A 14480-nucleotide genomic window follows, 5' to 3' on the forward strand; every position below is an offset into this window, starting at 1 on the left:
TTTATGGGTGCATTTCTGCCATTCTCCGCCCCCCCCCCACCTCTCTTGCTTTATTACTCCTTTCCCAAAGCAGGGAAATTGCTACTTATTTAAAATGCCTAAATAGACCTAAAATTTTAATTAAACTCTGCAATATGTCCTTGTTACGACTTCCCCATCAACTTCCCGGGAGTGTGTGTGTTATTAGACTTTCCATCTCAGGCAAAAGGCTGTTGTTTGCTGTTCTTTTAAAGGCATGGGACTGCGTGCAAGCTCACAGTGACTCTGGTTTATGAAGGAATAAAAGTTATGAAGAGGCCACTTAGCAAAACCTCCCTGTGGCCCTCTAGGAGGGCATGTAGCCCAGCTTGGTACTGCTTCTGTCACTCTATCGCCAATACTTGGGATTTGGATTCTCCCTCCAGAGGCAAGGCCTTACGCATGTCATGGTGGACAACTGCAAATGGCTACAGAGGAAAGATTAGCAGAGCTGGGAGGCCTGCAGTGGCTCTGTCAGCAGGAAGGAGGGTACTCTCAGCTTCCTTCCTGGATGTGATGTCCCCTTTAGCTCTCTGACAGCCCTGTTGCCTGGATTCTGCAGATGTGTGTGGGTCAGCAGATGTGTTTGATTCTTTGATTTTAGGCTCTAGGACTTTGGCTTCTTCATGAGTAGGTCTATCCGAAAGGGACAAGGAGACCAACATCTTAGGGCTCTTGCCACTACAGCCTGGGCTTAGAACAAAGACACATTCAGGTAAACATGGCCACATGGAACAAGACGCTCCTCCGAGACCTGGCTTTTAATCTGTGAAGAGTGAGATAATGGCCACGCACTACCTGGGGGTATATAATCCCAAAGCACCTGTGCCTGCCTCACAGCGTCAGTGGCAAAGAGGTGATGTGTTTCCTCATCTTTATGGCTTCCTTACACAGGTGACAGATAGTGTACTCTGCATACACAAAACTTGAATTAGAGCTGTATAGACACGTATCTTAGAGCATTTAGATACTTATAAACCGTGCACGATAGCGTTGGCTCCAGCACTGAGAAACTATGGAAGGTACTTACTGCTTTTTTCGCCATTGAGGCACCAGGGTAGTTTGGAGTGGCACCCAGGCTGGGTCAGGAGTCAGACAGCAAGGTGACCTTGGACAGCTGCCTCCCTCCAGCTCTCACAGCCCCTCCAGCTTGCTGGGGTTTAATAACTCGGGACTGTTCCCTGGCATGCGCACGCAGCAAACATTTCAGTTTCCCTCAATTAGACTCTTCTTGAGGCTCTTAAAAAAAATCTCAATAGGAGCCTCTTAGTATTCTAGCAGGGCTGTCTGCTGTAATGTGTTAGAGGATATAGGTGCCACTCCTGTGCAAAGAGCTTGAAAAATGACCAGACAGAGCCAAGCTCTTCGTGTTTGTTGTCAGCTGCGGCAGCAGGGTAATAAATCAACCCGTCTCATGTCAAGGGTCAGTTCGTTTGATGTTTAAAGCATTTGGCCAATCTAATCAGTCTGGGTATGGCCAATCCGCCTGCGAGACGCTGGTGCCGCTCCCTGCTGAGGTGTCAGGAGCTGTGCTTCTCTGACCTGAAGACTTTGGGGCCTCAGAACTGGAGCGGCAGGAGATAAAGAGTTCACACCCCAGAGGCAGAAGCTTTCCGCCCATTCAGATAGCTGGGAGTAATCCCTGTGCCCAGCTGCTGGAGGTAGTTACCTTTTCCTTAACACAGAGACTTAGTTTGAAATGGTTGGACACACTCCTAGAGGATTTAGAAGCAGGGCTGCCACATAATTTTCAGGGCCATGTGCAAAATAAAGTTGTGAGGCCCTTTGTTTAAAAACAAGGCAGAGCAGCACTAGAGGCACTGGAGCATAAATCTTATTATTGAATGATTGTACCTTTGACTTGTGTTGTTTTATTTGATGGGTACAATTCTACGTAAAATAAAATAAAATAAAATAAAAACTCCAGTGATCAGAATGAAGTTTCGCTGCTGTCTCTGTGTCCTGCAAATGGAAGAAAGTAAATCATGGGCAGAATCACGTAGTTGCACAGTTTGTCTTATGACTGCCCCATTGCTTCCGGCTGACTCAGAAAGGTGAAAGTGACCTCCACAGGGGTGCTTAAGGAGGAAGGCAGTCCTGGTACATCTCCTGCTGGTCTTGACATATGCTGGAGCCCACCTAACCCCTGAGTCCTGATCAGCTTCTGAAGATACCTACAGTCTACAGTGCCAAAATGCAGAGCAGTCTGGTGATCTCCATTATCCTAATCTCAATGCAGAGACACGTGCAAGGCCTGGCTCAGGGTGGCAAGACATGGCTGCCCTCAGCATCTATCAGTTGGTACTGCCAGCAAGAGAGGATCCAGCATTGCTCACTTAAGGCCACACACCCCCTCGAAATGTAACAGCTGTACAGAAGTCCTTTGAGAGTGGGTGACAGGGTGGAGTTGGGTCAGGAACAGAGGTCACAAGACCGGGATGCCTCAGAGTGCTAGAACCAGTGGCCAAGATCTTGGAGAGAGGCTAAGGTGCCCTGTACCCTGCCCACCCCACCCCCATGCCACCAAACTCATTCAAAAATGCACAGCAACGACACTGAGGAATCTAATACCAATAGGAAGGCTTTTCCTCCCCTAAGTGGGTGACAGGGCCGTATATGGACCACCCTTTGTGAAGCTAGCAGAAAAAATGACAATTTGTCACGGAGCCTCAAGTAAGTTGGAATGAAATAGCTTAGATTGCTCAATACTATCAAGGAAGCAAAATGCAGTTTCCAGGGTCTATTTGGTACCTTCCAATGCGTGATAGAAGATGTACTGAGCTGAGTTCCTCCCAGCTGATTCACAACAGCGGGTAGACCTGTAAAGGATCTGCCTCTAGTTTTTCCTCATCTGCACACATGGCACTGCGCAAGCCAGAAGGAGCTGTGTGCCTCCTGTTCCTCTTCTGTTTGGAGTGGAAGGCAGCAACAAGGATGAAATGGCTTCCGGAGCTGTTGCTGAGGCTGACTATCTGAATGGTCCTCAGGTTGGATGGTGATCTGATGACAGCAGCTGTCCACTTGAGGACTCATGGGGGAGAGGCACACAGGCAACACAGGCTGTGGTGATGAGATGGCGCAGTGTGTGCTCAGATCTGGGAGAGAGGATCCTGGTGCTTTGAATAAATTGTGTTCTGCCTGGTCCAGAAGGAGGAGCCCACTGGGGAGTCTTGAACTTCAATTCTGGGTTTAGAGAGTGGATGAGACATGGGGAGGTGAGAATGTGAAGGTCTCTCACAGTAGGTGCCGCACAGCCTGGCGGGTGGGAGCAGAGGACACAGCTCTGCGTGGCTCCCAGGCGAAGCTGACTGATGTCATAGGGAAGGGCGAGGCAGGATGTGCACATCCTGAAGCTCCTCTTCCTTCTTCATTCAATCGCTGTAAAGGCTGGGCCACTCTGAAGCTCTCCCCAAAGCACCTTGTCTCCCAAGGTCAGTTCTGTGTGAGCGCTGAAGTGAAACAATGCTCCCTGAATAAAATGCAAAGTTCCAGAAGCGCCACACCTCACGGTGGCTTCCTCTTCCCTCTCGTAGAGGAAGTAGCTTGATGTTGCAAGAGCAACCCACCACTATCCCAGGACTGTGAGGGCAGAATCCAGGGCAGGTTAGACAGGCACAGCTAGCTGGTCCCTTAAGGGAGCCTGGCAGTCCTCCAGCCTTGAAGAGCCATGCCAGACTGCTTATGTGAGGGAAGAAGCATCCTTTGTGCTGCCAGCTGCCAGGTGGCCTTTTGCTCACAGCTAGCCACATTCAGCAGGTGCATTGGAAGCCCACTGTCTTACACCAGCCCTTCAGTGACATTGCCCAGGTGCCAGGGGATGCATGCTAAGATTCACACTAAGACAGACAAGTCAAAGGAGGCCACGGGTGACTCCTCAGAACATGGGTGAGTGAGGAAATAAGTAGCACAACAGGATTTTGAGGATCCTGATGTTAGGAGAGTCTGCAGAGGCACAATGTGCAAGTGTGTATGAATATGCATGTATTCATGAATGCATGTGTCTGTGTACATGTGTGTACACATGTGTATTTATGCCTGTATGGGCATGTGTGTTGTGTACATGTGTATGTATATATGTATGAAGGCTTATGTTTGTGTGTGTGCACATATGTGTGTGCATGTGTATACATGTGTATGCACATGAATTCATGTGTCTGTGTGCCTGTGTGTACACATGTACATGTTCATGTATGGATCATGAATGTGCATGTGTCAGAGGCTGAATTCTTTCCATCTGAAGCACAAGCCAAGCTGCTTAGCACAGTTGAAGATGGTGGTCTTGTGAGGCAGGAAGGGCTAAAGACCTGGATACTGACATTGTGACAATGTGAGGTGACACTGTGTGAGTAATAGGAGTGAGTCACAGAGACAGGAAGGCTTTGTGATACCCATCAGCAGGGTTTCTTCCCTGGGACCCCTGTGAGGACTCAGTGCACACCAGCCTCTCTATCCAGACTGGGACGCATGCTCAGAGAGCCTCATACATTCCTGGTGTCTTGGGGCTTGCTGCACTTAAAAAATTATCTTCAGTGTTCTAGTTTCGTTCTGTTGGTATGACGAAACACTGACCCAAAGCAACTTGGTTTTATTTCAGCTTCCACTTGTAGGCCTCAGCCCATTGCTGCGAGACCCTGGAGGCGTTAGAGGAGTATTGCTTGCTGGCTCCACTCTCTGGCTCACTCGCAGGCTCATGTTTGGATACCTTTCTTATTCAACACGGGGGATGCACAGGGTGATACTGCCAACAGTGGGATGGGATCTTCTATATCAGTGAATAATCAAGACAAACCTTCACAGACATGCCCACAAGCCAATCTGACAGAGGCAACTCCCCAGCATAGACATGCCCAGAAGCCAATCTGATGGATGCAACTCCTAAGCACAGGCATGCCCACAAGTCAGTCTGATGGAGGCTACTCCGCAGCTGAAGCACTCCTGTCAGATAACCACAGGCTGTGCATCCAGTTAGCAGCTATAGCTTACAAAGAAACCCAGGCAGGTGAGAAGATACAAAGTGCTGCGCCTTTGTATTCACACTTCTGGGAGGCGATCCTGCAGCTCTGTCCAGAAGCATTCCTGTGGGTTTTGAGGGCCTGAAAGGTGTACATCTCTAGACCAGTGGTTGAAATAATAGTGGAGAAATCAAGGAGAAGGAATGTGGGAGGTAGGTCATGAGGAAGAATGGCTTAGGCGTTCAAACCAACAGAGGCTTGTGGATCTCAGTCCTGGGATGTCACCTTATCCCACTTGTACCTAACCCAGGCTGCAAGAGCAAACTTCATGCTTTGTAGAGTGGTCCAGGACCCAGAGGAGGGAAGGCTGAGTGCACGTGGGATCTATCATGAGGGCACATGGTGGAAGGGGCTTGCTAGAGTCCTTGCAAAACAAGACTGGCCTCTTAAGTCTCTGCTTGAAAATTTCCCTTGATCTCCTTGTACAGGCATGAGTTTGGAATTTTTGTTTTATAATTTTTACAAAACTTAATCCAACATCCAATAAGAGATGAAAATCAACTCTCTATCTGGGAACTTCTTCATCTCATTTTTTCCCTGAATGGCTTTCCTGCTGGTCAGATAGACTCTTCCTATGATAGGCTGAGTCCCCAAGGAGCTGAAGGTTAAAGGATCCACAAAGAGCACCAGGTTGCAAGCGCCAGTGTGTTTGAGGTTGGTGTTGCTTGGGCTATGAAATGCTTTGCTTTGGGCTGACATCTTTGTGGTTATCAGCATTCTATGGAGGGGACTCCATGCTTTGCTGGAGATGTTCTAGAGCAGATGCTCAAAATCTTAGGTAAGCAGAACAGACCCTAACCTCAAGGCCACTGTGATTGGGATAGGCCCAGATATGCCTCGCTGTGGTACCCTCAGGGTCAGAGGGTCCTTCCATTAAGGCAAGGCTATCTTACAACATTGTGTGGGAACCCCAGCTTCAGGGTACCATTGAGGTGTACAGTTTCTCAGGGCCTCAGTTACATCCCACCAAATATTCGGGTACATGTTTGAAAGTCACGTTTAGCCCCAGGGCTCACAGCTACCCATGTGGCAGAGGAGGGGGGGGTACTTAGGCATGAATGACCTGGGCAATATGGTGAAGTCTACCAGATAGCCTCAAGGCCCCCAGACGTAGAAGGCCTTGCCCAGTCAGAAGAACTGTGTCTAGCGGTTTGTGTTAGGTATGAGATTTCAGGTGCAACCAAACTGCGAGCAGTGTGTGTGTGTGTGTGTGTGTGTGTGTGTGTGTGTGTAATCTTGGTTTTGTTGCCCAGGCACACACAGTGAAATCTCCCTAGGAAGCCCAAGGAGTGTATCTCCACATTCTTGTTGGCCTGCACACACACCAGCCTCTTCTTCCTATAATTAAAAGTCTTGCAGGATGCTGTACATGTGCAGTGTGGGCCAGGAACCTCTGGGCCAAACATGATCGAGGTCCCAGTGCTGCAGCCTGTTTACCTCATTAGTCACACCGAGGAGGAAGGGCCACTGGACAGAGGTGCTAAGATGCCCCAGAGCACCCAGGGAGAGTGCATCTCAGGTTTGCAGAGCTTCAGCTGGGATGCCTGCCTCACCTGCAGAGGAGACTTAGCATCAGTGAAGGCCTTGAGTAACTGTGATCAGACCAAGTGAAAGTGAATTCTGCTTTGTCTCCTAGAGGAGCATCCCGTGTTCAGATGGAAGCCTACATCAGTGTGGCAGCTGCAGGGACAGACACCAGACAGCCAGGGCAGAGGGAACTGGCACGAGGTGAAGATGCTTGAGTGCTTCCGTCTCTGGGAGCCCCCCCCTCACCCCAGGCACATAGAGACCTGTGCAGTGTCAGTTTCTGCGAGTTCTCTTTTTGATGTGTATAGGGAGTTGCGTTTAGACTTGTTTTCAGTGAACCAAGTGCAAAACTGAATTTTTAGGGTGAATAAAATATTTAAGCCTGTCACAGTGTACATTTGTCATTATATAATGAAGTCAGAAAATGCAGTTTTAGTCTTAATGGCAGAAGGAAGGCAGAAGTACTCAGAGCCCTGAGCTTGGTGTGAGTGGGATATGTGCAGAATGGTGGACTCCGTTGCAGGGTGCATGCCTCCTCCCTAGGCTAAGGTCTGGGTACAGATCCTGCCTGATCCCTCCTGCTGTGTGACATTATATCTGTGATTAAAGTCTACGTGATCATGTGTACTCCTTAGAGTTGCAGTGAAAATTCTTTGGATACAGATGCATATGCAACTGCCCATGTATCATGCACACATGCATATGCATGCAAGTGGCGGTACATAGGCTCATGCATGCATGTTTATAATTAGTTATACACATGTGAGTACACATGCAGATCCTTGCCTGTGCACATTTGTGGAGCTCTGGTCCTAGTTATTTCCTTTTCTGCAGCCTTGTCATATGATGTGGATCTACTCAGAGATACACTCATGTAAGTTGGGAGTTGGACAAGCCCATAAACCAAAAGCAACAGTAGAGAGTACCAACCAGATCTGACTGTTGGATGGTAATTTAGTGGCAGTTTTGTCTGTAACTGGTTGGGACCTGTGCATGCCAGGTTGATTTGTAGCCATGTAGGAATGCATGCAAATCATAATAGCCTTGCAGACAGTTAGATGGCTGTCATGCAAAATACTTGATGGGAAGTGGAATGTGGAGACAGTGGTCTTCCTGCCTGTGTCCACCTGTTGCCATGGTAGAGGAGAAAGAAGTTGCAGGGAAAGGCAAATTCTTTGGAGAATTGTGCTACTTTTGATGATGGGAGAATTGTCTGGAATAAATGAAACTCCAGCCCATTCCCAGACCATTCTGGACTCATGAGGGGTATGGTGGAGGGAGAGGCTGGAAAGTCTGTCTGGCGGGGGGCGGGGGGCAGGGTGTGAAGGGGGAGCAGGGCGTTGAGGGGCTTGTCACATCTCAGAGACATTAACTCTTTAAAAGACAGCATATGTTTCGTGTTGCTATCCCCCTCCTCACTGGAGCTCATACACCATCCCAGCAAGGCTCTTGTACAATAGAAGATGCCAAAAGGCATGACTCAGAGGCACAGAACTTCCCAGGCATGAGCTAGGCCCTGGGTCCCATCCCCAACACTGCAAAATAAAACCACTTGTCCACCAATAACCTAACCAACAAAGCCCAAGAAGAGTTGTAAGAGTCACCAGCTTTGGACTCTGTCTTAGGAGGTGTTTCCATGGGAACCTAACACTATGGGAGAAATAGAAACAAGGAGGTGAGAGAAAATTCTAGGCTCTCAAACACAGTCAAGAAATCAGACTCAGACCCTTGCCCAGCATAATTGCCACCAGCCACACAACCACACAGATCATACTGACTTCTGTCATCTTATGGATCATATTGCTTCATCTTTTTAAAGATGCAACAACCCAAAAGTATAATTAACCCAATATGATAACACATATAAAGTATTTATGTACATATGTTGGTTATTATTTGCCATATTAAAATTTGAAACATGTAATGTGCAAGAATACACAGCACACATTACCTTAGCATGTGTCTCCATAAACATGAAGTCAGCAATCACTGGAGGGACATCAACCAATAGTTTAAAAGGGTGACCAGCCACCAGAGACAACTCAGACACAGCAAGGTTGCAGGACCTACCAGCATAGACAGTAACCCAACTAGGACTGTTAATGTAACACTGAAATGAGTTGAGTGCAGCGAGCTGGCAATTCTGAGTCAAGAAGCAACACAAGAAACCAGACGTGGGTAGAGAGAAGCCATCGTGTGCTCATTAGCAGACCAAGCTGGCTGAGGAGAGCGCACAGCCCTGAAACTGTCATGAACCTCTGCAAACTGGAAAACAAAGAGAAAGCAAGAGAGAGTCAGGACAGATTATGAAAGAATAAGCTAATTTTCAAAGGGCACGATATGTTTTGTGTTTGTAATGACAGGAGTGGGGGAAATGTGTGCATAGAGGTTGAGAAATTTGAAAAAAAAATCAACGGTGGACACCAAACTCCCAATCTAGGATACCTATATTGAAGTAAGAAAATAAATTATGTCCTGCCTGCCTTCGGGCACTGCACAACTGCACAAGCAAGCTGGGTGAGTGTCAGGCTGAAGAGCAGGAAGAAAAATCCCTCCAGACTCACTTGAGTATTCAGCGAGATTGCTCCTCAAATGGGAAAGAGAGTGAGTTCCCAGATAGGCAGAAATGGAGGGAATTTGTCTCTAGTGAACCTGCATTGCAAGACATAGCAGAAGGAGTTGTTCAGGAGAAGGGAAATGGTTGAGGCCAGAGAAGTGTTTACAGAGGAGTAAAAGGAGGGGAGGCCAGTGGTTTGCTCAGATTGGGTCCCAAGGGAGCCGGCCATTTCCCTTGGTTCTTACGTTCCACTTTAACTCAACTTTCCACACGCTCTGGTGTTCCCTTTCAACCTTTGAAGTCTCCTTGGTGGTGACAGGATAGCTGGGTTAAGACCAGAACACTGACACCTCGTACTACCTCCCACTGCCTGGCCAGCAGCGGCTGGCTCCTTCTGTTTAGGGACCCCTCTCTTCCCAGCCACCTGTTCACAGTACCTGGGCCTGCTGTGGCCTGGCACAATGCTCACCAGTGGTCACATGCTACCCCGCAGAAGATGCTGTCTACAGCTTTTGCTGTGCAAGGCAGGCTCCAATCTCTATTGTGGGAGTTTATGGAGGAAGAACTATCAAGACTGTGCTATAGGGATGGTGGTGGTGGAGGCAGGGGGTGCTGTGGGGGGGCTGGACAGGAGTGCTGGAGGAGAGTTGGGGACCAGGGTGGACCTGAGCCTCCTACGTTCAGGCTGTGTGTCACCAGATGTGTCAGGCACTGCAGAACTCACAAACACATCTTCATCCTACAAACCCTCACTGTACACTTCAGATCAGGCCAGGACGGAGAATGATCCCCTTTCTCTGTGCAGAAAGCCTACCTGGTGTCTTCCTGGTTTATAAACAGGAATTTCTCTAGAAGCCAGGGTAGCTTCCTTGGATGTCTGAGATACACTTACCTGCTTCGTTTTCCACATGGCCTGGCTGTCACTTCCTAGTGATGTCCTCCATTCTAGGAGAACCCATTTTGTTTAAGTCCTTTAAAATGATTAATTGATGATGACCTTTGAGTTAAACTACCATATTTCTTGATGATACGATGCTTATTTTTCACCTGTAAGGATTTCTGAGAGCTGAATGCCGAGTGTAATTGATGGATGCTTTTAACATGATCTCGCTCTCTCTCTTTTCCACTCTGAAAAGCTGCTAATAAATAGAAGTTGCATCTTTAATTGACTGCACCTGAGAATCAGGAAGTATGGTAATTCTCTCAGGCCTAGAGACTGATCTGCATAATAAATTCCATCCCTCTAAAATTTGGGCAATATGAAAAGTTGAAACAAGAGGCTTGCCCAAAACATGAGCAATTTCTTCCAATTTTTAACATTGAAAAAATTGAATATCATTTTTAATTAATATATAATTATACCATTCTACCTTCCTTTTCTTATTCTTTAAACATTTTAAAATTATTTTTGTTGTTCATTTTATTATTTGTTTTGTTACAAGAGTTTCTTTGCATAGCCCTGGCTGTCCTGGAACTCAATCTATCAACCAGGATGGCTTTAAATTTACAGAGATAAGCATGCCTTTGCCTCCCAAGTGCTGGGATTAAAGGCAGGCACCACCACCACCACTACCTTGCTATGTTTTTGCTTTTCAAATATTTATTGTTATTTTTAACTGTGTGTGTGTGTGCATGCACACATGGGTGCAAGTAGTATCAGAGGTCAGAAGCATCAGACCTCCTGGGTATAGGTGCTGGGAATTAAACTCTTGTCCTCGCAAGAGTAGTAAGTACTCTATGTTTCTAGTCCTTACATAGGTTTGTTGTTGTTGTTGTTGTTTGCTTTTTTTTTTTTTTTTAGGACAAAGTTTCTCTTTTTAGACCATGATGGCTGGGAACTCACTGTATGGCTCAGGATGGACTTGAATTCAAGGTGTTCCTTTCGCCTTATCTTCCTTGGCACCGAGATTGCAGTCATAAGGCACCGTAGCTGCCTTTACTGGTGTTAGGTTGCTTTCTAGTTCCATCTCAAAAATAATTATCTCCTCACCAGTTGCCTTGCCTTGCAAATTTAAGGGCCTTTTCCCAAGGACTTTGGGGCTCACAACCCAACTACTGGAGGTCCCTGAAGAAAGATACCTACCTGTCTACTCACCAGTCAAAATAAAAAGTGATGTTACCAAGCCTCCCCCAGATGTTTTTCCTGATGGGAGACGCTGGCAGTTTTGACTGAGTTTAACAGCCATGGAGGATCAGGTGTTATTGGAGTCTCCCTACTGTATGGCTGATGATACCTGCTCTGACAGACCTACCCATACTGCCCTTGACTTCTTTTGCATTCCATGGCATGACTGGAACCTGCTGGGAGAGGGGGTCGGGGTGTAGTCCAAAGACTGGGAGTCTTGAGAAATCCATACTTAGATGTTGGCTGTGGAAAGGAACAGCACCAGCATGGACAGGCTCGGCAGGACGACGCTGTTTCCTTCCCATTACTCCTGGACTTTGCTCTTTACCTTATGACGATGGCTCCCGTGCACTGATTGTGTTTTTGCAGCCCCCGTGAACACGATTTATCGTGCTCTAATAAAACAAACGAAATGTCAAAATGCAGCATGATCTCGGAGACCTTTAGCTGTGATAATGCCTGTGGGAGGACCACCCAGACACCCACCCCAGCAATGTGCAGGGGGCTGCAGCGTGCCCAGCAGCATTGTGGGAGTGTCATTGTGGGATGGTCCAGCATGACAAATGTGAGCACACTGGCATTCAATCCACCTTTCTTTCATTTTCCCCATCGAATTTCTCCTGTGTGAGTTATTGCCACGTCTCTGCTCCACTCCCAAGCCACCATCGACACAGCCCTCAGATTAATTGCCTTAATGACTTTTCTCCTGTGATACTTCTTCTACTCCGAAATCTTCAGTGGCTGCTTATTGTCTCACAGTGAAATGAAGCTTTCCCGGGTGCAGCAGGCTCTTTTGGGGGGTGAGGTGGGTGGGTGGGTGGGTGTGCTAATTAAAACCCATGGCTTCCTTTCCTGGGCTCCCCTCCTGGGACTCTGGTCTCTAAGACACCTAAGTATGCCTCTAGGAAACCATTGCCTCCTGAGATAAAGGAGGCTACTAGAAGGTTTCTATGCCCACCCATTCATGGTAGAGAATAATTCTGTTTATCTGCCCATTACCTCTTCTGATAAATTATTCAGATCCCCAGGTCTCCATTTCTCTCTTTGGGACATTCTAGCTTGTTGCCTCTGTCTGACAGAGGACAAGAGCTTGGTGGAAGTACACATCCTAACCCACTACCCACTTGTGTCCTCCTTACAAGGTTCTTCCCTCTCCAGGAGTTTGGTTCTCATGTTTCTTCTGGCCCTGAGGCTTGCATCTCAAAGTCCCAGCCTTCCCCCCAGACATCGAAACCCACTTTTTTCCTTTTTAGATGAAGCACTCTGTCTTGTTGACCTGGAGCTTACTGTTGGGCAGGAGGTGAGTCTGAGTACAACGGTTTTGGATACTGAGCAATGAACAATGATGTTCTTAGAAAAGCTCCTTGGGAGCTGGAGAGATGGCTGGGTAAAGTGCTTGCTTGACACGCAAGCATGAAGACCTGGCCTTGAACTCCAGAACCCAAAGGGAAGTCAAGTGTGGTGGTGGTGTGTGCTTGTAAGCCCAGCATTGGGGAGGTTGAGAAAGGAAGACCCTTGGGGCTCACTGGCCAGACTTCCTAGCCTATTTAGCCAGTTCCAGGTTGGTGAAAGATGCTTCTGAAAATAAACTGAGTTGTTCCTGAGGAACGGCTTCCATGTGTATGCATATACATGTCATATACTTATATATACCTGGGCATCATTAGGAGTGAGTGAGCAAGTGGGGGGGGGCACATAGATGGATGGAGACTGAGACTGGCTGACCTTGCCACCATTCCTGAACCATAGAGTCAAGACTCCCCATTTACCTATGTAATCAGAGAAGGTCTCAGAATATTTGGGAATCATTCCCCCTTGAAGTTACCTATCAGGGTAGTCTCCACAGATTTAGCTTAACTCTAAGAATATAGGCGGTAATTGAATATTTTAAAGCATGCATCCTCTTTATGAAAGAAAGAACATAGAATATACCTTTTAAAATAAATCAATAGTTGAGGGATGACGGAACCCACTAGGAAACTCTAAAGATCAGATTTCAAAGGATGGAGAAGTGTGGAGAGTGCTTCAGATCAACACCACATTGCTCATTAAGGCACCAAGCCACAATCTCTGTGTCCCTGTGAAGGGCAGATCTCACACGGGGATGGCCAGGAAGTGGTTGGCTCTTCCCATGACAGTAGAGTTTCCAGATAGATGGTAAGGGACGCAAGATTAGGTGGCAGTACAGATCTACAGCAAAGATGTGAGACAGGCTGGAACTGGAGAGACAGTTATAGGGTTGAAATCATTTCCTGCTCTTCCAGAGGACCCTAATTTGGTTCCCAGCACCCAGGTAAAAAGCTTACAAATGCCTGCAATCCCAGTGCCAAGGATGCCAGTCACTGTCTTCGGGACTGTGTGGGCATCTGTGTGCACTTCACACACATATACACATAGCCAGCGAGCAAATAAAATCTTTTAAAAATGCGAGACAATGTTAGTAGTAGAAAAGGCTTTGGAATCACAAATTCCCAAGTTTAGATTTGAGATGAAGCCCAGGATGAGAAAATCACTAGGAGTCCTAGACCCCAGCCCAGCACTGGCATGGGCATCCCCTTAAATGCCGTAATGGGATTTCATGAAGTTCCTGCTTATGGAACATACCAAAGGGATTCTGTCGTCCTTGTGTCTGCCCTCTCCTTTCAGCTTCATTATGATAAGTGGGTAGAGAAAAGTGTCTTTCAAAGAGAAATCACTATAAAAACCTAGGCAGCACAGTACCTGGAGTTGGGAGGCGGTTGTCGGGGGTCCATTGGGCACATTGGGCTCCCAGGCCTCGGGTCGGGAATGATTTGTTGTTAAGGTGCTGACTCCTGCGGAACCCCACGCTCATCAGCTGCACACTCTGGATGGGTCAGAGCCCTTTGTCCTTGCTCCGCAACCCCACGGTTCATCCAGCTGAACACAGTCTGTAGGAGTGAGTCACCCATGAGTCCAGTGTCTGTGTCTTCTGTGCCATCATCCAGGGTGACACGTGCCAGGTAAGTAACAAGTACACGGGCTTCTCAACCTTTCATTTAATGTTTCGTTAGATTTTGAATTTCCCAAGGTGTCTGTTGTAATTGACTTTTTAAAGTCATCAGATAAAATCCATAGATAGGTATCAAACACTCATTAGAACTACAGTTTGCAAATGTTTCTTCTTGATTTGATGGCTGCCTTTCCACTTTGTCAATTCTTTCCCTTGCTGTGCAGCTTTCAGGTTGATGGGGGTATTACCAGTTTATTTTTTGTTTTGTTT

Source organism: Acomys russatus, chromosome 1, assembly GCF_903995435.1.
Source record: "Acomys russatus chromosome 1, mAcoRus1.1, whole genome shotgun sequence".
In the NCBI taxonomy this organism is placed as follows: Eukaryota; Metazoa; Chordata; class Mammalia; order Rodentia; family Muridae; genus Acomys; species Acomys russatus.